The following is a 26,483-nucleotide window of genomic DNA, read 5'->3' as shown; positions in this document are numbered from 1 at the left end:
TAGAATTGCTTTTCCCTTCCTAAACAATCTGTCTATTATTAAGCTGTCTGACATTAAGCTTAGAGTTACTATGTATGTTTCACTGTAGGGTCAATAGTAGGGTGAATATAAGGCCTTACATATACATATAATACTACATTACCGAGTGTGCATGTCTGTATGTAGACAGAATACAAAAACATTGGTGAATGTTTTTATTTGTTTTCTATGAGAACTGCTTAAAAAGATCACTCATTAGCACCACTTAAAGCTAACAGTGCTTTAATTTAAAGGGAAGTTTTTGATACAATTGTCATTTCAAAGCCTTTAGTGGCTGAACAGTTCCATTTCCTCCTTCTGAAACAGATTTCTGAAAGACTTATTTTTATACAATGTCAGGACAATGTGATGTTAACTTACTTTAACAGACCCCAGTAACAGTAAATACTCATTTACTGGCAGTTTAATAAAAGTTATTTATTGATTCATTTAATGCACACCATAGCAGCATATTAGTATTCCCACACAAGAACACAACTGAAAATGTTGATGGATGATATCCTACATTAATACCACATTTACTGTACTCAGCAGATTAATTACAGTTTTGTGGTCTAATTAAAGTTGACAGTATACTACAATCACAGCTTCTACTGAACTGTGCTGTTATTGTCATATTATTTGATAAAGATTAAGCTTCATCTCAACACGCTATCACTGTGTTTGCTCCTGCATCCACTTTAGAGTTAGGAACCATCTCAAAATGACCAGAAAAAGTTGATGATATCATTATTATTATTATTATTATTATTTTGATTACTATTAGTAGTACTAGTAGTAGTAGTTGTATCTTTGTAAGTATGTCTGCTGATGCTTCTAGACACATCATCAGGCATGTTCCTGAAAGCACCAGCAGATGTACTTAAAAAGCGAAAAATAATAGCAACACTTTTATATTCCACTAGTTTTGAGACAGTTCCTAACTATTAACCATATGCAACATTGATTTAATCGTTCATCACCATTACTTTCCAGGTAAGAGGACTTTGCTGTTTGTGAGGTCATACGTAATAAGTAAATGTTATAATAACTGTCTTAGCCTAAGCCAAACCCTAGCATCCACAAAGAGATACTTATACCTTTCGAAACATGTAGCTTTTGTTAAAAGAAAGAAACAAGGATTGTTGGTCCCCACTATGCAGGTTTTGTTGGTCCCCACTATGCAGGTTTCTGTCCTGAAAATGTACAAAAACAAACACATACACAAGTGCAAGCACACATCCTCATAATCCTTCGACCTCCGGACTTTTACTCTGACCTTCCTAAACTTGAGTTAGACACAATATAGAAAGAGCGAAGGATTGAGAAAGAGACATTGAGGTCACCTCTCCGTTCTCTGTTCTTTTAGTCATATGACTGGTCATGTGACCCCCCCCAGCATGACATTAACCCTGGGAGACATCTGGACAGCAGTGTCTGTGTGTGAGAATGTGTGTGTTGTGTGCATGCACTTGTGTGGTACACAGTGAGAGAGAAACAGGATCTCTTCTCTTTCCCTTCTGCTTTTTCTTCCCATCTCTTTTTCTGTCTTTCACACACACATGCACACACACAGGTACACACACACTAAATACCTGCACTCCCACTCCACAATGAACGCATTCTTCCTCTGGCCTGATAGACAGGACCGGAGTGGTGTGTGAGTGTGTGTGTGAGAGAGAGAGACTTCGTTTTTTCTGCATTTCCAGGGCAAAAACATCTTGACTTTGTATAAAAATCAAAGAAAGAAAAGGCTACCTTACAAAATGGGGACAGACAAAAAGGCTCCCATTTTGTAAAGTTCTTTTCTTACAACAGTTACATGTTTCATTATTTATTGTTATGGTGAAAAAAGGATTAGGTTTAGGGGTAGGCCTAGACCAGTGGTATCTAACCAGGTTAGGAACCACTGGCCTTGTCCATTCTTATTACATACAGATTCTTATATATGCAGTATATTGTCGCTGTCAGGACAAAAGTTTTTGTTATATTAACTTGCACTGAAAGTCAGGAATGTTTTTCTTTTCCTGTAACATTCTCATTTTGGACATGTGAGATTTTATCCTGACATTGATAAGGTACTTGCACATATACAGTTGCATGCAGCAGTTTGGACTCATATTTCTGGTTTTCTAGGTAAAAAAATAAGTGAATACATCCTCTACAAAGAACACACTTCTACACATTTAATGCACAATTACTGTTTATTTGCAGAATTTAATATATTGAAAAAAAATGTGATCTGGGCTAAATTTGTGTCACATTTTATATGTTTAAAATTTTTTCCATGATGTTAAAATAAGCAAATCATGGAGCCCCACTGGTGACATCCTGTATAAATAAAAATAATGTGTGGCCACCACTTAGTAAGGCATGATCTTGTTGCCATGCTTTACTATGTCATGGCCACATCTTAATTATTTAATTCCCATGCTTTACTAAGTCATGGCCAAGCATTAGGATCTTGTTCCTATGCTTTACATTTACGGCATTTGGCTGACGCTCTTATCCAGAGCAACTTACAATTTGATCATTTTTTACACAAGTAGGCGAAGATGGGTTTAGGAATCTTGCCCAAGGACTCTTATTGGTATAGTGTAGGGTGCTTACCCAGGTGCGGGATTGAACCCCAGTCTTCAACATAGAAGGCAAAGGTGTTAACCACTACACTATACTAACCACATACTTTAGTATGGTGCAGCCCCTTATCATTTTCATTTATATGGGATGTCATCAGTAGGGCTCCCTGTAGCAAATAAACTGAAACTGTGCACTAAAATTAGCAGGCACTGCCATATTTAAGTTCTGTGTAACTGTTTTCACTTACTTTCACAGGGGAAGTCAACAAAACATTTCATTTCAGCAGAGATGTTTAAACATTTGCATTAGACTGTATAATACATGAGATATATTACATTATATGGAACATAAAGGTATTTAGTACTGTACAAACGTTTTAGGCAGCTGACAAAATGATGTTCAAAAAGCTATTTATCTTTAACCATTTACAGTCTTCTTTTGCAGGCAGCTGGTGCTGTTCGTAGTCTTTAACCAATGCCTGGTTTGGCTGATCAATATATGCTAAATCAAATGTGCTGGTAATGAAATTTCATAAACACTGAGAAATCTGGAGCCAAACCAGCTACTTTCATTTTTGGAAAAACCTTACTAAAACTGCTTTCTGCTGTATTTAGGCTTATTTGTATTTACTGTAATGGCATATTGTGTTTCACTGGAGTGCATATTTATATTATATATACCTCCCTGATGCAAGTAGTGTAAAAAGTAAAAATTGGGACTTATGTCTGACCCCACACAACAACTGTGTGTGAGGGATGGTTTGATTGCTAGTGACTTATTAGGAGCGGAGCTTCTTAAGACCAAAGGCTCAATTTGGGGTATCCCACTGCGTGCCGCCCCTCTTGTTCGCTCTCTCTCTCTCGCTATCTCTCTCAACAGTGGCCTCGCTGTCTCTCTCAACAGAGTTTTGAACCCAACCCCACCCCCCACCCCCCGTCTCTAATGCTTTTATACCGCTTCATTACACATACTTCACTTTCTCTCTGTTTTACTGCTTCACTCTAGTTTCACTCTTTTGTGTCCCTTACTTTTGATGAAGGTGGTTCAATAGTATTATGTTAAACTGAGACTGGTATTATGCTGCATGCCACTACTGTGCTAATTTTCTACTATAGATTGTCTGCGCATGTTTACCTGTTTTGCTGTCTGTGTGGGGTTTGAATTTTCTCACAATTGTTATGGGGACCTTGCGTGCAACAAGAAAGCAAAATTCTAATGGGGGAAATTCTGGTATGGTTTAGTTGCTTCTTTAACTTGAGTTGTCAGTTGAACTGTCAGAACCAGACCTTTCGTCTCCAAAGAAGTAACTTCACAGGAAAAGGAAAGACGTTGTCTGACTTTGAATGTATGTTGTAGTGTCAAGACTCTGTTCCAAGTAATTGTTGACGTTTCTGTTGGTCAAACTCTCATGAAATTTTTAAACTATAAAAAGGACAGCTAGTGTTTTTCAAAGTATGAAAAAACAACAACAATGGGGATACAAGGTTTTCTTCCAACATATTATATTCAGCATTACTTTTCCCCCAATCTAAAGCTAACACTAGCTTCAATAGGGGATATTGCAAAAATATACTATGACCCTTAAGGACAATTTCATGATACACAACACTTATCACAATATTTAGCTTCTTTTCTTTGCTTTAATAAGTTGGAACAGTTAAAATACACCAGTAGTGCCACATTTACTGTGACTTCAGTAATTGCTATTCAGAGTTCTGCTGCACTACATCCACTTAAACAGGCCTTTTTGTAATGAAACATTCAGTTGAGTCACTGTCATGAAAACAACGTCAGACCTTGTCCACAAATATTCAAATGTTATAATCATCATGCAGATAAACAACATTTATATTATTTAGTAGATTAGTTGGAGCTCTGTATGCTCCATTAGCACAGTATGTCTACACTTTAGTGATGATAATAAGATAAAGTGTATATATATATATATATATATATATATATATATATATATATATATATATTGTAGTATGTTTGTATACATTTATATATGTTTGTTTCTTAGTCTGATAACAGTATACAGATGATAATTTAAAATATTATAAATATATTTAACATCAATAAAATCATTCGGATTTACTATAATTGAATCAGTCATCTCTGTTTATATCGTAGATGTTGGAGCAAACTTGTATCTCCATTTTTGTCTTTTTTTTACATTTGAAAACACCAGCTATGATCTATAATGTACATTTAATGATGAATGGAGCAATAGAATTGCCCGCAATTCATTAAAAACCAATTATTTTCCGTTGACTTCCATTCAAAGTTAAGAATGTTTTTTTCTTTTCCTGTATAGTTACCATTGGAGTGTAATGTGGCGACAGAGTACCAGATGCTTGTGGATGTTATAAGAAGATTGTTTACACAAACACAAACCAACCATAGTCAAAAAGGGGCAAATCACAAAACGTACACAAAGTCCAAGCCAACCAAACGGGCGAAGATACCAAGGGATGAGGCAGAAATTGTAAACAGGATAAACGAAGCAAAAAGTAAAAAAAAAACGGTCATCAAACAGAACAGACAGGAAACGTTCAGTAGCCTCAGAGAAAAAATACTTTGCAACGCGTCTAGCTAAAGCCCAGGCTTAAGTACTCTAAGCTGTCTGTCGTATGACCACACATACACAGGTGAATAGTCAGGATATTGTGAGCGCTTGCGAGAGTTCGAAATCACGTGGGATTCTACAGAATCCTGGGTAATGGAGCCCTCTCCTAAGTTGGAGTCCAAGTGTGGATGTTCCGTCACCTGATCTCCCAGAGCTTTCTGGGAAATGAAGTCTGTCCTCCATAGAGGAAGCTGAATTGATTGTGTTTTTCAAGGTGGGTATTTGCCATGTTTGTGAGAATAACTCACAATAAAATGATACAATATGAAAATGAATAATGCAAAATGACTTCATTACCAATATGCTCACAAAAGCACACCTCAGCCAGAATTCTGGGGTGGAAAAAACCTCCTATTAATCTACAGCAGTAGCAGCTAGTCATATCTATATATAACCGATTGGGCACTCAGTACTCTCCTTATATTATATTCAGAGGACACTGTGTGAGCAGCACTTTGAAAGACAACTATGTGTGTCTAGGAGGGTGCACATGCTTGCTTTTACACTCCCTGAAAGCTGCCATACTAAAAGGAAGATTGCGTTCCTTTCAGAAGTGCTCATCACTACACACTACACCCTAGTCCCAACGAAAGCTCTGCCCACCACATCAAAAACTCAGATCAGGTATGTCTATGGTAGGGGTGTAAATAACTAGTATTTTTCAAAGCTGTTGGAGTCACTTCTACTGTTGCACAATGGAGACACTTAAGCATGCAGGCATTCAGAGCGGAACACTCGGGGCATTCTAAAGAAAGTTGGCCAATCAGGAATTGTCTTTCTCTGTGGTTTCTAAGCAGATACAGTCAAGTGAGCTCTCCTATTGGTCAGGACTTTAAGCACTGAACTGAAGGCCTAAAACATTAGATTAACTATCAGCATAATTAGCAATCAATCATTGGAAAACACTGGAGTCTCTGCCACAGGCCTCTCTACTGACAGAATCACTGTGAAACTGCTATAAGGTGAAAACATTCTAATATGTGTTAGAGGCTTTTAGAAGCTTCAACTTTCTGTGTTTATCTAGATCTGCCAAAACTTTTTTATCTGTGTCACGTTAATTTAGCAACTACTAGAATTTAGCAACTGCTAGAAAAAGTTAGCATTATCATACAGGTGGGTTTTATCCTCATGTTTTGACTGAGTTTTCATGATCCGCCACGGAATATTATTTATTATCTCTTATAACAACTCAGTACTGTATGTGAACAGATGAACAAGAAACAAAAACTATGCTACGCTGCCACCAGTAAAATTTATCAGGTACGCCTCAGTTAGTGTGAATCTTGGTTAAATCCATCAAGTTTTACATAATCCACAATTTTGTTTAAAATTTGCAAAAGTGAACTTTTTATTGACATAATATGAGATTAAGAGATAATGTTTGTGTATGCCAACAATGTTGTGGTTGGCTAATTATATTGCAGATAATTAGAAACTAACATTTATAGATGAAATCTGTTTTGGTTTTGTTGAGAGTAAAAGCATTTCAGGACAGTGTCCATTAGTTGTATCCATGTAAAAGGGTCCTTTGAAACAACGCTTCAGCCTTTCCGTTTGAAATGACTGCTTTGAATGTTTTTCCCTCCATAGTTCTGCACACATGGACATCATTTAATGCCATTTGGTCTACACTGGAACACTGGAAAGACATTTGGGCAAAATCAGTATTTTGCTACTACCTTTTTTTACATTTAAGGCATTTGGCAGATGCTGTTATCCAAAGCAATGTACAATTTGTTCATGTTACACAGGCAGGTAAAGGTAGTGGGCGGGATTTTAGGGAACTTAGGGAAGGTTGCCAGTTCAATCCCCAGTGCCGACAGAGGTGTCCTTGAGCAAGACACCTAACCCCCAATTGATCCCCGGGCGCCGTGGATAGGGCTGCCCTCCGCTCTGGGCAAGTGTGCTCACTGCCTCCTAGTGTGTGTATTCACTAGTGTGTATGTGGTCTTTCACTTCATGGATGGGTTAAATGCGGAGGTGGAATTTCCCAGTTTGTGGGATTAAAAAAGTCTTGCTTAACTTAAAGGTAGTGTTAAAGGTAGGAGTCTTGCCCAAAGATTCTGACTGGTATAGGGTGTTTAGCCAGGCAGGGCCTGAACTACAGCATAGAAGGCAGAGGTGTTACACACTACACTATACCAACCTCTAGTAGTCACACATAGTTCCCTGAGAAAAAAACCCCATAGAGATACTAATACAAGAGTTTGTTTGTTTGTTTGTGAGGAGACTTTTCAGACATTTCACAGAGAAAGGGAACACAGTGGTCACATTTTATTGTAACAGTTTAAAACACATTGTACTTTCAGTCTGCTGAGGAAACGAACATGGAATCAGGGTCATTCTTTGGGTCTTTTAACACATCGAAGTTGCAGTTATTGCTAGCAGTGACAAAAACAAGTTGAATTATTTAGCAGCTTTAGCTCATTAAAACGGTTAAAAGTGTGAATTCTCAACTGATACCACGTTTGTGTTTGTATGTAAAAGAAATTATAACTTAAATGAAAACTGGCAGTGAAAAACATTACTAGTTGATTGTAATAAAACTAAATTAAAACTAAATTATCTACTGCAACAAGAACAAAAACTTTAGATTTGAGATTAATCCTTTTGTCTTTGGCCAGGCCTTTAAGGAAAGCTTGGAAACTAGCATATCATACAGCTACTGCTACGTCTATGCTAGTTTAGCATTACTAAAACAGCCTTATCAGAACAAAATTACAGTCTACTTTGGGATTACATTGAGTATGATCCAGTTTCTGTTAACAGCAACATGTGGCCCTTTTGGTAGCGATGGTGAAAGGAATTGAAAAACGCTAAAAGGCAGTAATGCTTGCCTGACAAATGCTAACCCGATTAATGCTAATGTTACAAGGTCCCTTCATGGTGGACAAACAAAGCACACCTTGCCTTTAAGCTTTCAGTGACCGATTCCGAGCAGTGTGTCAACAGTGATACCTGAACATCAAAGTGTAAATATGCATTAACACGTTCATTAAGACAAAGATGTGCACAGGACGGCTGTGCTTTGGAGTAATACATCTAAATCCAACTGAGTAATAACTTTAGTACAAAAGATTGTTCCAGATTGTTGTAAATGTAATTTAATACATGCAAACATTTAAATATTTGTGTAGTGTAGTGTACTGTGCAATTTCCAGTTTAAAAAAACGGCCATTAAGTATGTTATTAATTTTTTTGCAGCATCAGGAAATCCAAGTAATCCCTAACACATTCAGTGATAGTGATTTCTGGACTTTGGGGTGGTCAGTCCATTATTCTAAAAACACCAGCAGCTTTTTTTTTTTTAAATTAAAGGCTTTAAGGCTCAGTGAGGCCCCTTTTTGGGATTTTTGCCTAATTTTTCCCTCAATTCTACTTAGGATCCCACAATATCCCACCATACTATCAACACTAGGACATGGGCTTCCTCCGAGACCTGTGAAGCACCACCACATCTTTTTGAACTGCTACTCATGCAACGTCATTGGACAGCTGAACACGCTCGGAGGAAAGCTCCAACCGCCAGATCTTTTATGTCAGCTGACAGACACCTGCGCTGACTAGCATCACGTTGATTAGGGAGGGCAAGGCCAATTGTGTTCTCTAGAACTCCTAGCCACGGATGACTGTAACATCACCAGGGATCGAACTCGTGATCTCGTGATGATGGGGCCAACGCTTAGACAGTTGCGCCACTCCGGAGCTCAGTGAGGCTTCTTGACAGCTACACATCCTTTCAGACTCATTAACTTGTATCTAATCTCCCCAGAAAGATCTCCTGAAAACAGAATAAATTGTACTTGCCTAGTACTGTAAATGGCACCGTAATGAATACTGAGTAGCAAATTTAATCCAGCAATAATAACACTAAAGGCTACTACCCGCTATTTAGACCTCATAAAAAAGAAACTTACTTAATCTTATAAATGTACCCCAAAGTCTTCTTCATAAAATAAATATGCAACACATGCACATGCTGAACACTGGAGGGCACTTCAGGGTTTAGATATTTTTAGCACTTGCTTAAGTGCACGCTCCTCTTGGAACCTACAGTTTATGTGACTCAGGCTTGATATTGAGAATGAGTGTATATACACACGCACACCATCAGATGACCTTGACTCAAGAGTTTATGCTGCGGCGTCAGACATTTTTCCTCCTTGAACTCAACCAAGTGACGCTAACGGCAGCACAAGTGTTTGTGTTTGACGAGTGTATTTATGGCAGTTTGAGTTCAACCTGATTTTCCAGTTCGTCTCCTTACGAGCGGTGTATGCAATGCAGTGTGGAAAACCTCAAGGGCCACACACCTCCTATTATACATCCTCATAGGGACCTCTGTATGGCTCATTCTACCATATTGGTGCAGAGTTGAAAGCACATTTCAGACTTTTAACTCGGACTTTAGACTAAACTACTTTTCGCTTTAAGTAACCCTGTACCCTAATTATGTTTGTTTTATTCAAATAAATGGCTGAACATTTTATTCCCTCTAAAGCAATCATAACGCTACTGAAACTTTACCAAATGTTTCAGTAGTGACTTTTAGGTCATTTTGGGCAGAACTCAAAAACACTATCCAGTACATGACAAGCAAACACAGCTTAGAACAACTGTACACACATGAAACCGTGATATTGTTCATTAAAATAATTCATAGTTGCAGAAAATGTGTTTCATTAGTGACAGTTCTTAATGTTACACACTGATTTTCAGATTTTCGGACACATTTACTTCAAAATACTGAGATCTAATTGCTCACCATGTGTCCACGAGAGACAGGAATGCAGTCTTACTTCCTGCTCTAAAATACAGGGGTGTGGCTCCGCCTACAGACTAAAACCATTTGTGTTTTGGTGATGACATGAAAATGTGGGACGATTTTTTTATATTTAATAATTAAACAAAATCAAAAAGATATTTGAAAAAAAACATTAAAATATGTAAATTATGGACACCTCAACAGAAAGTATCATTGATGATTCTGTATATATTTAGCTCGTTACGTTCTCAATTAAAGTCTTAAGGTTAAATAATACATAACATAATCCTCGTGAATATATAAGTTCTGAATACTTTGATGTTTTTGGAAATGACCTTACTGGTAAGTCTGTTCACTTGGCGGCCATCTTTGCGTTGCCACTGGGCAGTTATTTCCACTCATACAAGACCAGAGTCATATCTTTTTAAAGGGGGAGAGACCAAAATACTCAAAAGCACAGTGCTGCTGGCGGAACAAAACCTCGTATCTCCGAAATGGTAACTTTACAGGAGAAGGAAAAAAACACTTTATTTTTAATGTAAGTCAACAGAACCAGAATTCTTTCCAAGTCATTTTGGGCTGTTTCTTTTGATCCATTCAACATGAAACTAACACACAATGTAAGGAACAACAAGTGGTTTCGAATTATGTCAGAAACTGGAAAGCAAAATAATGGAGATCCGAATTATCGTTTTGAAAGCATATTTGAGATCACTGGTCAAATCTGACTTATAAATAGTTTGTAACAGTTGTTATTCTTTTTTGGGTGAACCTGGCTACTTACACAGATCACCAACACAACGGTTGCTGAGGGCCTTTTCCTGCTTGTGGCACTACCAGCAAGCTGACTGTGCGTGCAGCGTAACCAGCAAGCTGACTGGCTCTTTTCCATAGGAGGACAGGGCTTCCTCCGCAAACAGATCCCATGTAGACCATTACAAGCTTTCCCATTCATTTCTCAATCACATTTCAACCAGTGATCTGTCTCTTCCTTTATAGCGTCTCTGGTCGACCAAAAAAATAAACTAGCACAGTTCTTTAACTTACAAAAAGAAAATATGTTAACATTAAAGAAATGAATTTTGTTGTCTTTAAGTAATTACTGTGTGTACAATGGACAGAATTCGATGAAAGTACATTTCCATAAATGGAAATTGTTTATTTTGATCCAAAGAGATTTCATTCCAATGAAACTCACCCAGTTTCTGAAATGTTTATGTTGAGGTAACATCTGTGTCTTGACTCCATTCTGTTTAATGGAATAGAAAAGTGTGGCATTAATGCACAGACTTCTATTATATTAGCCACGTAGCTTAAGTGCAATACTGGAGAAGCTAACTTCAGACACCAAACACATCCTGGCTGACTGTTTGGGGTAGAAGTAAATGGTGTAAATGAGCTAATTTTTTAGAACCATTTCTGTCGTCATCAAAATAACCGTTTGAGCTCTAGATTGCTAATGTAATCCGTAGTAACTGGCTTAGAGCATCTTTTCTTCAAGGCACACAAGCTAAACTGAGTAAATCTGCCTCGTTTGGCCATTGATGTGGATGTTATTCTTCCACACCATTGTTCAGTTTATAACTTGGCCAAAATGGGTTCGAGATCACTCTTGTGCAGAGTTGTCCAGCTTTATCTGTAAGCTTTATATGGCACAGTGTGTTTTATGCTGCTGATGATACCGTTTTAAAAAGAAGACTTTGCTCCTCGTCAAGGCCTGTTTACACTTTAGCCAAGCTAACCTTCCTTTATGGCTTACCCATGATACTCGGAGGTGGGGGTTTTATGACATTGCCATAGCAATTTGAAGATTAACACCCTCCACCCCCCCCCCCCCCCCCCCACCCTCACCCAAAGCTTTTCTCCAAGGTTCAATCTGAAAGGCTGATGTTCTGAACTTGTGTCTTAGTAGCTTTCCTGCAGTTGGTGTTTATGATGTGCGTTTTAACTTTGTTTGCTCTGTGCAGTCACCTGGGATCAATGTGATCAGCCAGTGACCTGAAACAGGAACTCAGTTTGACCTCTGATTGTAGCATAATTTCCTGTTAGCATCTCCTCTGTTGCCTCTCCTTTCCCCTGCTAGCATACATACACACACACACACACAACAAAACATACACACACACACACACAACAAAACATACACACACACACACACACACACACACACAACAAGTTATCCTTTAGTTAAGAAGTTGAATGTGTAACAGAGAGTGACCACCGTCATATGACTGTTTGGGGACCAACGCAGCCATTGGCCACACAGTAAAACCCTGAACTTTTCATCATTTACATGCTTTTCACTAATGAAACGCTTCGTCTTCAGCTGATGGTAACTTGAATCGAAAGTTTCGAACGTGGGGAAATGCTAAACCGAGCAGTGCAGCGGCCCAGAGTTAGCACAGTTAGCATCATGTGTATAGCTAATCTGCTAAAGAGCGACGTTGGCAAAACATGAACAATATCACTAAACACTGCTTTGCTGAATAATATCTTTAGCAATATACAAGTCATTGAAAAATATGGACCTACGCTAAGTCTCATAGGCTTTGAACGTTGTTACCTCACAATGATTCTGTTCTTAGCAAATCCAGTTCATAATGAAATCTTAGACTGGACCCTGATTATTTTGGTACAAGAGACACTGGACCTATTTAAGATATACAGACAATAAAAAATGCACCACTTTTTATTTCCACTGGGGTGTGGAAGTGCACAGCACTTTGCTGTTAGTCAGTGGGACTAAATTGAATGCGTTCAGTGATTATGAAGCCAGTCAGATGGGCTGGAGGTTAGTCCTTCTTGGCCGTCTTACAGTATTACTGAACTGAATTTGAGGGCATGGTATAATTGCCATGGGATTTCCCCCCATTCTTCAAAAAGATTCCACATAATCAGTTGAGATGGAAACAATTTAATTTGTTTTGATGTGAAATGTTTCATTATTGAGAAACTTTTCAACTGAACAAATGTCTTTACAGTGCTGGTGATGGGAACCAGAGGTCAAGATGTCTACAGCACAGTTATAACTATTTTATTTACCACCCAAAACTACCAGTCCCTGTGTCTTTTTTATATAAAATGTTGATAAAGGTGAAATAGTGGTAACGGGGAATCGATGCTTTTTCCTTGGTTATTACTTTGCCTTAAAGTTACATGCTTGTGCCTGTTCTGCCTCTCCTTGTAAGTGTTTTAGGCCAAAATGGCATCACTGAACTATCACAAAACAACATCTCAGGTGTCAGGCAGCGTATTCCTAACCATTTCACGTAATAACTTTCTGTGAGGGAGCTTTTAGAGGTGGACGTCTGGTTCCTATCACCACCACTGTGAACAATTCTGACTTGGCACGTTTCTCTAGAACGGAGCACTTCACTCCAAACCACTCTGAATGACTTTGTTTACATCTTATTGATTTCATTATGCCGAAATTTGGAGAGGAAAAACGTGTTATTTCCATTTTAATATGTGAAGACTGCATATAATGTAATGTTATCTATAACTATATTTGGCACATATATACATGTAGATCAAACACACACACACACACACACACACACATAGAGATGCGTTTATCTGTGTTACTAAAGCAACACTCACAACCTTGACGTGCAGCTACCTGTCTTTACAATGAGCCTGATTTCATTTCCAATGAACGTTTGCGATGTTTTTCTCTCACTGCACACCCACGCATGCTGTGCTAAAAGTTGTGTGCAAAAGTTTGGGCACCCTGGTCAATGACCTGCTTTGTTGGCGTTCTAAGTGAGAATTCACAGTGAAGTGAACACGTCCTTGACAGGGAGTAGACTTCTGCGCATTTTAATGCACAATTGCTGTTTATTTGCTCAACTTAACAAATTGTGGCCTGTGCAAAAGTTAAGGCACATTTTTTCATGGTTTATTCTTTTCCAATACGTCAAGCTCAGCAAATAAACAGAAATAGTGCACTGAAATATGTTTGTTTGTTCACTCTGGAGGATGTGCTACCTTGTTTTCAGTCAGAAAATCAACAAAACATGTCATTTGGTCAGGGGCGCTCAAACTTTCTTAACACCTTAGACTGTAAGAAGGTTTCTTGGCCTGGATGTGCAGTAATAGGGAAATTGTTACATATGTTTACATTTTTCACTCGACAAGAGCCTAAATGGGCCACATCGTGCTCATGTTTTCTGGCAAAAGCTGATTTGAAGTGAATTTGAGATTGAAATATCGTGTTGGCGGATGAATTTATTTTTCACTTTGAACTGACGCCCTGTTTTTGCAGCATAGTATGCAAACATTGTCAAACTTCCAAAATGTACTGTTCAGGCAGTAGTAAACTAAATTGCTGTAATGGAAAGTTTTGAATAGATTGATTTTGTGATGTCACCAAATCCAATGCATATACATACACTCACTGGTTGGACCCCCTTTTGCCTTCAGAACTGCCTTAATTCTTCATGATATACTTTCAACAAGTTGTTGGAAACATTCCTCAGAGATTCTGGTTGGTTATTTGAGTTACTGTTGCCTTTCTATCATCTCGAACCAGTCTGCCCATTCTCCTCTGACCTCTCAACGAGGCGTTTTCGTCCACACAACTGACCGCTCACTGGATATTTTCTCTTTTTCGGACCATACTCTGTAAACCCTGGAGATGGTTGTGTGTGAAAATCCCAGCAGATCAGCAGTTTCTGAAATACTCAGACCAGCCCGACTGGCACCAACAACCAGGCCACGTTCAAAGTCCCTTAAATCCCCTTTCTTCCCCGTTCTGATGCTCGGTCACATGCCTGAATGCATTGAGTTGCAGTCATGTGATTGGCTGATTAGCTATATGTGTTAACAAGCAATATAAAGCTGCCAATCAGAACAGAGCTTGCTCACATATATCAGACTAAAAGGCACAGTGTCAAAAACAGCCTGTTTACTTCTAAAAGACAAAGAGGATTGGAAAAAATGAATGATGGACGTTTTTGAGTTTTTTGTGTGAGTACAATGGCCCAGCTAAGACTTACTAAATATGCCTGCAGTTTAAGGGGTTAATGTTGACCATTGTGAATTAGGTTCAGAAAACTGACCACGGTGTTTGATGTGTGTGGTCAGTTGAATAGGATGGTATGGAGTATTCTGTTTGTTAAGATATGAAGAACTAGATAACATTCAGTCATCACCCCCACTTCATACTCTCTCTCTCTCTCTTTCTTTCTTTTTTTCTTTGTTTCTCTCTTTCTCTCTCTCTCTTTCTTTCCAAATCTCTCTCTCTCTCTCTCTCTCTCTCTCTCTTTCTCTCTCTCTCTCTCTCTCTCTCTCTCTCTCTCTCTCTTTCTCTCTCTCTGTCTCTCTCTCTCTCTCTCTCTCTCTGTCTCTCTCTCTCTCTCTCTCTCTCTCTCTTTCTCTCTCTCTCTCTCAACCTCTCTTGTTCTAATTCTTTATCTCATCACACCCAAGAACTTTGCTCTCTCTCTCGAAATCCTGAAAAAAAGAGAAAGGTAGGTTAGGCAGGAGGGGTCACCTATTTCTTAGCTCCGCCCCAGTAGGCATTGAGCAAACACTCTGCTACCTCCTACACACTCACACAATCTACTCCACTGCTTCGCCTGCCATTGAAGTGTTTCTGTGTATGTGTTTTAGAGAGAGAGAGTGGGTAAGTATTCAGGTGAGAAAGGTAGAGCGGTGTGTTGGTGTGTGTGTGTGAGGTTAGTGTCACAACACACTCACACTGACCGCAGCGCCAGCTGGACACACAGACACCAGGGTCACCCGAGGAGGCAGGTATTGTGTCTATTTTCCTAGAACTCCTGAGTGTGTGTGGGTGTGTGTGTGTGTGTGTGTGTGTGTTCCATTCAAACTTTCAGGTGTGTGAGTGCTTGTGTGATCAGCTGATTAACCCTCAGGCCCTTTTCTCCTGCAATTATACATTGTCTTCCAGTTTGTTTATTGTTTGTATGATTATGATGTCACAAGTGATTGTGATGTCATAATTAAGTCTGTAACCCTTTTTTGACCTTGTTTAACCTTCACTAGACTATTGCTGTTTTTTGGGTGTCATGCTTCATAAAACTTTCAATTGGGGATTAAAACTGTGTGTGTGTTGGGGGGGGGGGGGGGGTGCATGTGATTGTGTTCCTGTAGCTAGGTGCTGTATTGCCCATTGGTCTTTGGACTCTACAGCTCTGGCCTCCCATGTTTGCTGTTAGGGTGGGCCCTGAACATGTGTGTGTGTGTGTGTGTGTGTATTTGTGTGTGTAAAACAGTTATCAGTGAGGCTGTGAAGTGTATCATTACATGCATGTAGTGTCGTAACTCCATCTGAACTGGTGACATAACGTTTAAAGGAGAATTCCACTGAAAATTATGTTCAGTTTCACCAAATGCGTGAATGCAAAAAAGTGACACCCAAAGTAAAAACCCAAATCAAAAATGTCATATTATGTCAGTCTAATTAATTGGAAATTGGTGATTAACGTTCAAGTTGTCGATATAAATACATTTAAATTACTTAAGTATTATTACTCAACTATATATAGCATTTATTCAGACTTTCTGCATGATTCATTGGTTGAGATGTAATCTGTCTTTCAGAGAGGGTCGATTTGAAATGGTGCATTGTACCGGAGCTTATCAACTCAGATTTCTTTACAGTGGTGGTGATAGGAACCAGGGGTTGCGATATCTACATTGTATACACAGCCTGCATATTCCTCTCTGCCACCAATTCAGAGACGATGTGTGACCAAAATCTAGACCATAACTATCATAAAACAATGTCTCAGGTAGTTCATAGCAACTTTTTGTGAGGGAGCTTTCAGAGACATTAAACCTATCGATCTTCTGATCACCACCACTGTGAACAATTCTACCTTGGTAACTTTCTCTAGAGAGGAGTTTGTCACGTTAAACTTTTTATGTAGTACGGTATGAAGTTATAGGAGGTGTGGGCCCACTTCTTAATCTTGGGGTTAATAGTTCTAATAATACATTAGTATATTGTTGTTGTCGTAAACCTCCTATCTCCAATATGGTAACTTTACAGGAGAAAAAAAATAACCTTCATTTTAATGCAAACCAGTGGAACCAGACTTTCTTGACTTATTTCAAGTCATTTTGGGCCATTTCTTTTGGTCCATTCTTCATGTAGAGGCCAGCCAATTGTTTCAAAAGCAAAAAAATGGACATGCAGGTTTCCTTCAGAGAGCAGTGATATCCAGGATAGGATTTTTTTTGTGTCAAGTGGTAAAAAACTTCGGGGTCTGTCTTGAACTTATTCCACAATATGCCAGCAGTCTGGAGGATTTGAGCAAATCCAGGGAAAGACAAATGCTGAAGTAGCGGTCACATGAACTTGTGGTTTTAGAGAGGGAAGTGAAGGCAGAGTCCACATCAGAATAAAAGTCCTGGCTGTGGAACACTATGCAATTTAATTTAGCCCAGTGCTCAGAAAGTAAAGTAAATCAATGTGAATTCTACTCAGTTTTAAGCAGCGCAGAGAGTTTGAGGAAAATCGCTGCTACGGTGAACTAAAATGTTCTAAAGTCGACATGTTTAGCCTTATGGACATTTTCCTTCTGAACATTATTGAATTCTTTGAATTTCAAGGTTGTCAAGGAGCTGACTTGCTAACACTGCTGCCCCCTGAACTGGCATCATAAGACTGCCAACTTCACCAAAATACCCCACACAAACCAGCAAGCTTTGTCTATTGTGATAGTTAAGTTGCTTTGGCAGTGCTGAAGGTTAACAGCGTGTGACGCCATTTCAGTGCACAACAGTGTTAGCTTGTGTGTACCATTCATACGCTGACTTCTAAGCAACCTCATAATTCATAAGATCCAGCAACACCTGGTTGCAGTCTATGGGGGTACATGATTTATAGCTGCGATTAGAAACAGCTTCAGGGTGGCAGCGTGGCACACAAGTTTGAGTTGAACTTTTAGCTAATTAAATGCCCACACGCGACAACAAGAGTAGCCCACAAGAGCCAGATTTGAAGTGATATCAGCAACTTATCGGCCCTAAAATGTGCGGTTACAGTGTCACAAAACCATGTAAGCAGGGCTAACTCAACAACCCATAAAGCTAACCTGGCAGCTATAAGCTTCCATTACTTGTTAGCTACATTAGCCTTGTAGTTCCAGTGCCAAATTAAAGAAAGAAAGACACTTCAAACATGTCTTGGTTGATCTTTACCTACTTGATGTCTTTACCTACTTTCTTGAAACTACATTTCAAGAAAGTAGGTAAAAAGATTTTTGGTTTTGCGGAAGAGTAGGGGGTTGTGAATGGTTGAGGGAGCTGTTCACCTTTATCATAGTTGACTAGGCCCATTCTTTGTGTTCCACTAAGTTCGTTAATGGCAAGAATGAGTGATTGAGTTCAAAAGATAAGATTACTGATGATGCCAGCATCTTCCACTATGGAGTTCATAGTTCATCTGAATGGCATGTTGTATGCATGTGATATTTAAATACCTCTTTTATCCTTCAGACCTTGTTCGTGCCTCAAGAAGAATACAAGTTTGACTTGTAAAAATATACATCAGGTGTTTGTCAGTTCCACTTTGAGTAGTGTGCAGCAGTTGTCCTTTTCCACCAGTTCGTAGGCAGCTCAGCTTGAGCAAGCCTGAGGAATGTGTATGGCAGGTATGGGCTGTGGAGTGTGTGTGTGTGTGTGTGTGTGTGTGTGTGTGTATGTGTGTGTGTGTGTGTGTGTGTGTGTGTGTGCTTGCACTCCATCTTATTTAGATCTCTTTTTTTTATTTCCTTCTTCCTGATTCCCTCACTCTATCACAGGTTTCTATTCCTTTTCTACATTGTATGTGGTTTCATTGTCGCTGAGCGCCTGAGATTCGTTTTGTGAAGTCTTTTGAGTTGAATATAAGTAGTTTACAATGGTTTCATGTAATAAGTAAACATTTCATATGTCAACATGTACCATTCACTCCCCAGTCTGTACAGTCTATATGTTGAAATGAAGCAGCCTGTTGTGAATTCATTGCTTTTGTGATGTGACAACTCATTTACATTCTATTCCTATTCCTATTCCCTATTCAGTCAACCTCCTTTCAGCCAACAGCAATTTAGCTTTACAGCAGAGGGCAAAAACCTTTACTTTCAATGTAAGTTAATAGAAAACGTTTTTATTCTAAGCAACTTTGGAGCATTTCTATTGGTCAAATCATCACAAACTTTTCACACAATATAAAGGACAGCTGCTGAGCTCAAATTATGAAAAAGAAATAGCAAAAAATGGAGATACATGTTTTTCACTGGACAGCATACAAGGTTAAATATGTGCTAATGTATGTTACAAGTATCAAATAAAAGATATAAAGTGTCTTTTATAAACTTCAAATTAAAACGTCAAATCAATGTTAATGTGCGTGGGACTGGCATTAGCCAAAAGCTAACATACTAATAGAAATTCTATAGGGGAGCTAGCTGAAATTAGCATTGTCATACAAGGTATTTTTGATCAAATGTAGATTTTAATGGACTGAATTGAAGACCTAGTCATGGTTTAATGTTGGAAAAATTGTAATTCCTGTGATAGAAAGTCCATCTAGTGTTTACAATGATTTACATATTGCTAAAAAAAACTATTTCAGTATCTAGGCCCAGTGGACTTTATGGATCCCATTCTCTATTTCATTTTATCCATTACACTAAAACTGAAACTAGTTAGAATGACCGCAGAAATGAGAAGCCACTTTTCTTACAGAAATGAAACTTGGCACTGTAGGAAATTAGAAACAGTGCTGAACAGAAACACAAACTGTTCTTTCTGACTCTCTTTGCTGTCGAATAAGGCATTATGTTACATGTATTTATATTAATTGTGAATTGTTGATACAATCAGGCCTGACTTATTACCATTTGGCCAGTCAGTGCACACAGTGTATGATTGAAATTGAACTTGTGAGCTTCAAAAGTGACTGTAGTCTTGCAATCTTCTATTAACTTGGGTAAAAGATACAATGAAGTGAAGACCATAACATATGTATCACAGGCCATGGACTTTTATTGATTTATTCTCTTGCCCAAACCTGGACAGATATTTACTGATTCTACTCTAAACAAAAAGTGTAAGTGTAGATATTTATCAATTCTAAACTTGTCCCTTCTGGCTACTGCCTGTTGATTCTTGCATCTTCAGTTGAACTAACAAGAGACTGTCAAATCTGAAGCTTTGTCTCTTTGTATGTGCCAATAGCACAGCTTTGCATAAGTGAATAATACTAATCATAAGATTTTAAGTGTTAAATTTCCTTTTCATACCAGTTTTCTTTACTGTAAACAGCTGTACTATTTATCTCTAACAACATAACATTATACATACTGCATATTACTTGCATTGTTTGTTCATCTGACAATTACTGATGAACCAAGAGTTGGTCAAAAGTAGAGTGGATATATAATGAGATGTTTATTAGGACTTAATTGTTTCGTTGCTGTTGTTCTGTCTACTATAAAATATTTAGGTTATCTGGAAGCTGACAAGGCAAGAAGAGTTGACGTCAGTCCATGAAAAAAAGCCTGTTTGAGAATTAAACTATGGCATTCTCAGGCATACAAACAGGCTTTTGAAGGCCATAGCTTTAAACACTACAAATACCTTATTGCTTTGCTAAAGCTGAATCCAATAAAGGAACCTCCAACAGTTTCAAATGGAGACCTAAAAGGGTGACCTACCAGTATTGCATGTTTTGCTTTTTAGGAGAAAAACAAAATCAGCAGGCTAGAGGCTGGGAACAGATTAGAGACAGTGCGAAGTGGACCACTTTGAAACCAGGACTCTGGTTCTTGTAGTTTTTTTTACCCTCATAATGTGGGTTTTGGTCCAGGTTACATAGATGCTCCAGGATGTGTGCATACAAATAGGCTTAAGAGGTTAATCATATCTCTGTATCCCTCAAGGGTATGTCTTCAGTACCTTTAGCTTTTTGTTTTATGTTAAGATTTAAAATAAATGCTGCATTTACTCAAAATGTACCTTGAGGGTACATTTACGTTGTTTTTGTAGCTTGGGGGATGAATACGGACCCTGAGAAGGAAATTTACAACAGACACCTAGCACTGGAGCTCACCAACCCAACGTTCTCCAACAAACCTAAAAGTTTGATGCGTCATGTCTATATACATGGTACCTGGGAGTCTCTAGAACGGAAGTCTTCATATTCAGGCCCTGAAACCAGTTTCTAGTAATCGATTTTCGAGAGTGTTTTCCCCACTCACACTGTTCTAGAATGTTCTCCCTATTCAAACTGTATGACAGTATTTTCTCAGTTCTACTGTTTGGGGGTCTTCCCATTCAACATGTTCTAGAACATTGTAGAATCTTCTAACCCGCTTATTCTGTTTTAGCATGTTCACCATATTCACACGGTTCTCGAGTATTCTTACTCACTTATTCGGCTCTAGAATCTTCTGCCCACTTACTATGTTCTAAAATGTCCACATTCAATTTTTTAGAGAATGTTTTACTGACTTTCTCTGTTCTAGAGTCTTCTCCCTATTCATACTGTTCGACAGTATTTTCTAGTGTTCTCCCCATTTACTCTGTACTATAATGTTATCCTCTTTTCAGATTGTTCTAGAATCCTCTAGCCCACACTGTTCTACAGTCTTCTAAGCCATTGATTATGTTCTATCAAGTTCTCCCTGATCACAGATCTAGAGGTGTTCTAGAATGTTCTAACTCACTCATTCTGTTCTATAGTCTTCTCCCTATTAGCACTGTTTGACAATATTTTTCCAGTTCCGCTGTTCTAGAGTGTCTCTCCAGTCAATCTGTTCTTGTTCATTAACACTGTTCTAGACTCTTCTAGCCCACTCATTCTGTTCTGCAGCCTTCTCACCTATGCATTCTATTCTAGCATGTTCTTTCCTCTTCACTCTGGAATGCTGTACCCACTCACCGTCTTCTAGCATGTTCACCATATTCACGCTGTTCTACAGCATTCTACCATTTCCACAGTGCTAAAATATTTTCCCCATTTATCCGGTTTGAGAATGCTCTCTCCCATTCACACTGGCCTTACAGAGGAATCAGAAGGCTGTAAACAACTTAAAAAACAGTTTGCTAGAATGATGACAATGTCCTTCAGGATTCTAGGCCTTTGTAGTTGAGCAAGAGAGATGACCATGATTGAAAGTTAATGTTCATGTATGTGAGGTGTCACAGGGTTAAAGGTTTAGTACGATGAAGTTTAATCATTACGTCTTTGTTACAGAACTAACCTTCGTAGACCTGCCTCAGACTTCCATTCTTCATCCACGTTAACAATAACTCATTAATGTTGCATTGCTTTTCTTGTAGTTACTGAATAATACATTTTAGGAATTGGACATACAAAGAGGCTTAAGAGGTTAAACATATCTCTGTATGCCTTTCAGTTTAGATATTAAATAGCTATTTTATTTAACCTTTAATATTGTTAATTATTAACTGTATATACTCAAAACGTTCCTTGAGCGTAGCTGTTTGTAGCTTGGGGGATGAAAACAGACCCTGATAATGAAATGTACAACAGAAATCTAGCGCTAGAACTGCAGGCCATAGAGATACTCCTCAGAAAAAAGCCCAGAGCTCACCAACCCAACGTTCTTCAACAAATCCAAGTGTTTGTTTGGTGTATCATGATAGCTGGGGGACTCTAGAACAGAAGTCTTCATATTCAGGCCTTGAATCTAGTTTCTAGACCTGTTTTTTCCCAGAATGCTCTCCCCACTCGCACTGTTCGGGAATGTTCTCCCCATGCTGGGGGTCTCTAGAATGGAGGTCTTCATATTCGGGCCCTGAATTCAGTTTCTAGTCATGTTTGATCTAGAATGTTCTCCCCATCCATACTATCCGATAGTATTTTCCCAGTTCCTCTCTTCGAGTGCTCTCCCCATTCACCATGTTCTAGAATACTCTAGAATCTTCTCACCCACTTATTCTGTTTTAGCATGTTTATGTTGTTGGGGGATGACATGGGACCTGTGCTTTGGCCTACAGTAGAGTATTAAAGTAACTTTTTGCCTTTCACTTATCAGTCATGTATTCCTGGCTCTGGTTCTTGATTTGAGGACAGTCATGTGACTTTGTGAGGAATCAGAGTAGGATAGGAGCTACATGGTAAAATAAAAAAATATATTTTTATTTATTTATTATTTTTATTATTATTTTTTTATAATACATTTATTATTTATTTATTTAATTATTTGTAGCCAAAACGTCAGTGTCTCAGCATGCAAATGAACATTTAAATAAGCTACTTCATCGGCTGTCAGGACTGACCAGACCTTTGCCCTTCAAGCCTCAGGCTGCTCATTGTGGCCTGTGGGCCACAGCAGAGAGTTAGTCAAAACTCACCAGTGACGCCCCAATCCACACACACAGTGTCTCTCTTTACCGTCCTTTAATCCTGAAAGCCCGCCACATCCTTCTCCCCCCCCGCCAACATGCCGTGTGCATTGAGGTGTGTGTACATTTGTATTGCTTGTGAGTCCTTTCTTTGCCCTCTTAGTTACTCCATGCAGTGTGTTGTTTGTTCTGGATAAGTAGACACTGCATTATACTCACAAATACAATGTCTCTCTCTCTCTCTCTCTCTCTCTCTCTCTCTGTCTCTCTGTCTCTCTGTCTTATATGTCTTTCACTTTCTCGCTCTTTACTATGTCTCTCTCTCTCTCTGTCCTGTACATAACTTATCTATGCCTTTCTGTCTGCCTTTTTATGTCTCTCTCTCTCTCTCTGTACTTCCCTGTGCTTCTCTTTCTTGCTCTCTGCACTTGTGTGTTTTGTATGTGACTATAATTGAAGTAATCTTTAGAATTCCTTGTACGTGAAAGAGAACTAAAACTTCTGAACACACTCACGCCCTTCTGTGTTTGAGCTCTTATCAACACCGTTATCACACTAGAGTAAATACACATATGCATACACACCAAGCAGAGATATGTGAGTGAAAAATGCATTTGACACAGCATGTCAGTGAATAAATGGAAAAGCGACCTACACCCACACTGCTCTGTCTTTCTCTCTTTCTCTTTCTCTCTCTATCTCTCTCTCTCTCTCTCTCTCTCTCTCTCTCATTCACTCACACACACACACACACACACACCTGTGAAGTGTCAGTGCTTTATTTTTCTGTTTCTAAGCCATCCTGACCTGGCTCTGTAGAGCAGCTGTTTCTTCTGTTTGTGTGTGTGTGCGTGCATGTGCGTGTGTGTGTGTGCGCGCGTGTGTGTGCTCTGTTCCACTTAAGTGCAGTCCGTTTTCCTAATGGACAAACAGCAGGACAGTCAGTACTACAGCACAGTCCTCCCTGCCATTAGTGTATGTCTATGCTTGTGTTTAGCAGCAGATAAGACAAAACATGGCATATTATACATTATTAATCTCTGTAAACCCCAAGTGGTTCTTTAAGATCCAGCACTGCAGGCCCACTTAGAGCAGCAAAACTGAACAAGAAAAGATGTGGTGAGGTAGCGTTTTGTTTTTATGCGGCCAAAAATTCAACTTCCCATTGAGATTAGACAGGAAACCACAGTACATAGTTGAAAGGGAACCGATCATTATTTTCAGTCTTCATTATTTGATTTCGTTGATTGTACTAGAACAGATTTACTTCCTTCAGTGTTCCAAAAGCACATAAGTTTTCTCGTGCTGTACATCTCTGTCTGTGTGGTAGTGAATCCTGCTACACGTTCTGCCACTCCAGGCAGCCAATAAGAACTGTGTTACGAGATTGGATCATCTTGTTACACAGGAAAAAGGCTGGAAATCCAGTGAGGGGTTTTCGGCAGCTAAGAAAAGTGGTTTGAATGGGAGAGACTTACTGCCTCTGGCATGTACTTTGGGCTTTGTGACTTTTCAGACTGTTTGCATGCAGAAAATGCTACATAACACACTAAAGGAGGGGAAAATGCATAAAAGCATAATAGGTTCCTTTTAAGAAGAACGGTTTTTCATAAATTCCTTGTTTTCCATGGTTACTACTATGTATGTTACACTTTTATCCTTAGTTATTACATCTATTGATTGGCAAACTCTATTGTCCAGAAGGAGATACAGTTGAGTCATTAGAGGAGTGCACAAGTACTCGGTTAACAGTTTGAAGTGCCAATATTCAATTGCCAAAATGAGTAGTTCTGTTTTAGCACAGGAAGATGGAGAAAACTAACAAACCATTCGATAAAACGCTGCTTTTATGTTTTAACATGTCCATAAAATGGTTTGTTTGTATTTGTGAGCGTGTATATTACACTGTGCCAACACAGCAAACCAGTGCTTAAATGTGAGCGCATTGCCAAGGACATGTTCTTATGGATGTGATTGAAAAAGCAGATACAGTGCACCTTTATTGCTAAATAGGTCAACTCTTCTAGCTGATGTTAGCTCGGCCTAGAAACAGTGGAAATTTCTGGTAAACTAACATGTTGGCACATCGTCCACTGAGGAAAAAGACCTCCTCATACGCCCATGTTGCTCTGGTTAGTGATAGTGTTAGCTCATTTGAAGAGGCAGCCTCAAAAATGACCCAATTTCCTTTCAGTTATCTTTTATAATTACACGTAGTTTTAAAATGTCGTCCTTATTTTTTCGTGCTTCTGTGCTACTTGGAAGCTGCTTAAGACCAGACCTGTCACCTTAAAGAGAACCTTCCAACCTTATGTTGATTTCAACCGAGGAATATTAACCGGTTATCTGTTCAATAACTCTTGCAGATATTCAAATATCAAACTTAGTGCCAGTGCACATCTCGACCTACACTCTAAACATGTAACAGGTAGGTGAACGGACTGCTAGCAGTCTTGCTCAAGGACTCTTGATGATGTAGTGTGGCGTGCTTGCCCAGGCAGCGCTCTGCTGCATGGAGGGCAACAGTATCCGCTCTGCTTGCCAACCACAGTTTTGCATGCAAAAGTTATGACACCCTGGACAAATTACAAGCTTTTGTTGATTTTCTGAGTAAAAATAAGAACATACATTTTAATGTACACTGATTTTCTGAACAAATAACATTTGGCCTGTTATTACACTTATTATATTCTGTTTTATTTTTTCCAACATGTTCAACTTGGAAAATAAAATGATATAAACAATACATTTTGCACAAAAATGCACTGAAAATGTCATATTTAACTTTGTAAATCATGTGTTTTCACATCAATAAAACATGCCATTTGACCAGAGGTGTTCAGGCTTTGCATATGACTGTATACAACTGTATATGCTAATTCAGTAATCCTTATTATTAATGGATTGGTGGATTAATCCCGACTTTCACATATGCACACACTCTGAGTCACCTATTGCTGTACATGTGTGTCTCTATGCATTCCATTCATTCCCTATTAGCCTATCAGTGGTGTTTTTTCAGGGAGGTTAGAACATGCATTGTTCTACTCTTTCAGTTCTCCATTAAGATACTAGTGCTTTTGTACACAAATCTGTGTGTACAGGTTTGTGAATGTGCCGAGGCTGCACAATATATCGCTTGTTATTCATTATCGTGATGTTGGT

General features: G+C 38.7%; 1 protein-coding gene across 6 annotated transcripts in view; it reads left to right on the top strand.

Moving 5' to 3' along the window:
- rbm47 (RNA binding motif protein 47) overlaps nucleotides 1-26,483 on the top strand; it is a 50,877-nt gene that overhangs the window by 2,103 nt on the left and 22,291 nt on the right. For 3 of the 6 annotated variants that reach the window (XM_017709429.2, XM_017709428.2, XM_017709422.2), the window contains exon 1: nucleotides 15,541-15,746. The exons of 1 other annotated variant lie outside the window; for it this stretch is intronic. The gene's annotated coding sequence lies outside the window, so the exon portion shown is untranslated. Of the gene's footprint in view, nucleotides 1-15,536; nucleotides 15,747-26,483 lie in introns of those variants that run through there. 2 more of the 6 variants (XM_017709427.2, XM_017709424.2) reach the window with 2 other exon arrangements.

The sequence above is a fragment of the Pygocentrus nattereri genome, chromosome 22 (genome assembly GCF_015220715.1).
Source record: "Pygocentrus nattereri isolate fPygNat1 chromosome 22, fPygNat1.pri, whole genome shotgun sequence".
NCBI classification, from domain to species: domain Eukaryota; kingdom Metazoa; phylum Chordata; class Actinopteri; order Characiformes; family Serrasalmidae; genus Pygocentrus; species Pygocentrus nattereri.
Note: the sequence above shows the minus strand (reverse complement) of the source record. Positions and strands in the feature narration are given on the sequence as shown.